Raw genomic sequence first — 2,649 nt, 5'->3', positions numbered from 1 at the left:
GCCTCAGTTAAACCTACACCACCTATATTTTCGAAAAGTTCAATTCTTCGAAATACATGGCAAAACTTATATTTTCTTGCTGGTACACTGTTGTATTTAATAGATTAGTATGAAATTCTATAGACTATAGATATTTGCAATATTTAATATATGCACACTGGAGTAGCCAGGATTTCACTTTGTAGTGGTTCCAAGGGAATGTTGTGTGCTCTCCCACCGGGAATTGGGCTCGAGACGGTGTACACCACAGGCGCACACGCTACTAATAGACCACCAGGGAGAAAAATTAAATGAAATGAAATATTTACGTTTTACGTCCCACGGTTATGCCGGTTAGGCTAAAGGAGACGGTGATTATGAGAGATGAGTGAGAAAACCCACGGGAGAACCCCGAGAAAACCCACTAGCGACCACCATATATGGTTCTACAGACCTTGGTGCAAGTTAGTTCTAAACCTGGGGCCCCTTAAAATGTTCCCAATCGGGCTCCGCACCACCTAAAGCCGACCCTGACACCGATGGTTTGAGATATCAAATTGTTGTAAATAGTAGTGATCTTTCCGTCTATTGTAGACTATCCACGTGGTTAGAGATGTGATATCTAAACTTTGCCGAAATAAAACCGTTTAAAAAAGGTTAAATTTTCAATCCCTTGTAATGTTTTCCCCCTTTCTATTCGAAATACGAAATATCATGATAATAGTATTTCTCACTAAGGTAGACTCTACTTTGGATGCAGTATTACTTCCAGGCATATTTATGGGTGTCTTCGGGAGGCAGGCATCCTTGATTTGGTGAACTGACGTCTCCTTCCGGAGCAAAGAAAAATTGAATTGCTAATACACCAAAATAGTGTCCCTCGTGTAGTCCTTTCTATTTTCGTTTCCCCCTCCCCGGACAAAATTTTCTGTTAGAAAACCATTCCTTGTGGAGCCTGCTTGACTCATTCACCTCACTTGGGTTATTATTGTAGATTCCTGCTGTGTTTATAATATTGAAAATGAAAAAAAAATGAAATATTTAGTTTAACATCCCATGATTATGCATCGAGGCTAAGAGAAGTGGTGATGATGAGAAATGAATGAAATGGTGGAGTGAGGAAAGTGGGAGGAAACAGGAGAACCCCGAGAAAACTTACGCACACAGTGTTTGTCCACAACAAAATTGACTTGGCCTGAGCTGAGTTCGAACCAAGAACCTCACACACCAGAAGTGAACACTCTATCAGTGAGCTACCACGCCCCTTGTTTGTAGTATTGTAACGTCCTTAGTCTGTAGACTGAATAATACATGTGGCATGCGTGGTGTAAAATGTAAATACATGTATTATGGATTTTAAATATATCCAATAATCTGAAGGGGTCACAGTGGTTCAGAAGTAGTACGTTCACCTCTGGTACTTGAGGTCCCTAGTTCGATCACAGCTTGCATAAAGTGGGTTTTGTGGTGGACAAACACTGTGTATTTGTGCATTTTCTCGGAGTTCTCCCGTTTCATAACGTTTTCTGAAGTCTATTATGTTGTTTATTATCATCACCGTCTACATTAACCTCAGTATATAACATGGAACGTTAAACTTGAAAAAAAATGTCGAAGAGATTTGAAAATGCAACTTCACGTTAGGTTCGCAACAGTATTAATTTGATGTTATTGCAGCAATAGAAGAATTTTCCTCAGGGGGATTTTAGTACACGGAAGATGAAAATAGTACTACGAATATGCTGATACCCTGAGGACCGGGGTACTGAGAAATTATCATTATTGCAGAATATATTAAATGATTTTCACCTGTCGGTATTTGTGTCTTACAAAATTTCAGTCCAGTGGTTCTTAAACTTTTTGTTATTGCGATCCACATTAAATAATAAAATGTATTTTGTGGCCCAACTACTTTTACTCAAATACACATTGGCATTCTACGTAATGGTGGTGTATTTAAACGCAATTACATATTGTACAGTAAATTTCTAATTCCAGTTCATTCTATAACATTCTGCATGACTGATTAACATGAAATTTATTTGATGTGAACACCTTGAGCGACCACGAATGTTACAAAGTAGAGTTCGATGCTTAAATTTAATAAATCAAAATTTAATTGGTTTCTTTTATATCTATCGTAAATATCTCGCTTAAACTAAATTGTAATATAAATTTATGAATATAATGGCCCAGCTGGTTAGAAAATATTAGTTGGTGACGATTGAGCAAATGTAATGTAAATTTCTTTCACAATAAGTGTATCATATGAAATTGTACACACGCGCAAAGAGGGTTAAAGTGTTTCCACAGAAAGGTAACACAGAGATAACACTACTCCCGACGGAATACCCTTCCCGTGACAGATGTTGACTCACCCATTCTCTTTCCATCCTAACCCAGCATCTCTACTGACTGTATAACAGGGCAGGGCTCTGAGTAACCACTTAATCTTCACCTCATTAACAAACGCTTCCAATTTTCATTTTCTGAATAGTACTTCACAACATACGTTTCTGTATCAAAATATAATTTTCATAAGTAAAAACTTCTTGTGACCCACCAAAAAACGGCCCACGACCCACCAATGAGTCGCGACCCACACTTTGAGAAACACTGCTTCAGTCTGTTTTAGGTATTAGTTACGACGCAAGCCGTCTATTTACTCCA

The sequence above is a fragment of the Thermobia domestica genome, chromosome 9 (genome assembly GCF_964235325.1).
Source record: "Thermobia domestica chromosome 9, izTheDome1.hap1.1, whole genome shotgun sequence".
NCBI lineage: Eukaryota > Metazoa > Arthropoda > Insecta > Zygentoma > Lepismatidae > Thermobia > Thermobia domestica.
The sequence above is the reverse complement of the archived record's forward strand: the minus strand, read 5'-3'. Positions refer to the sequence as shown.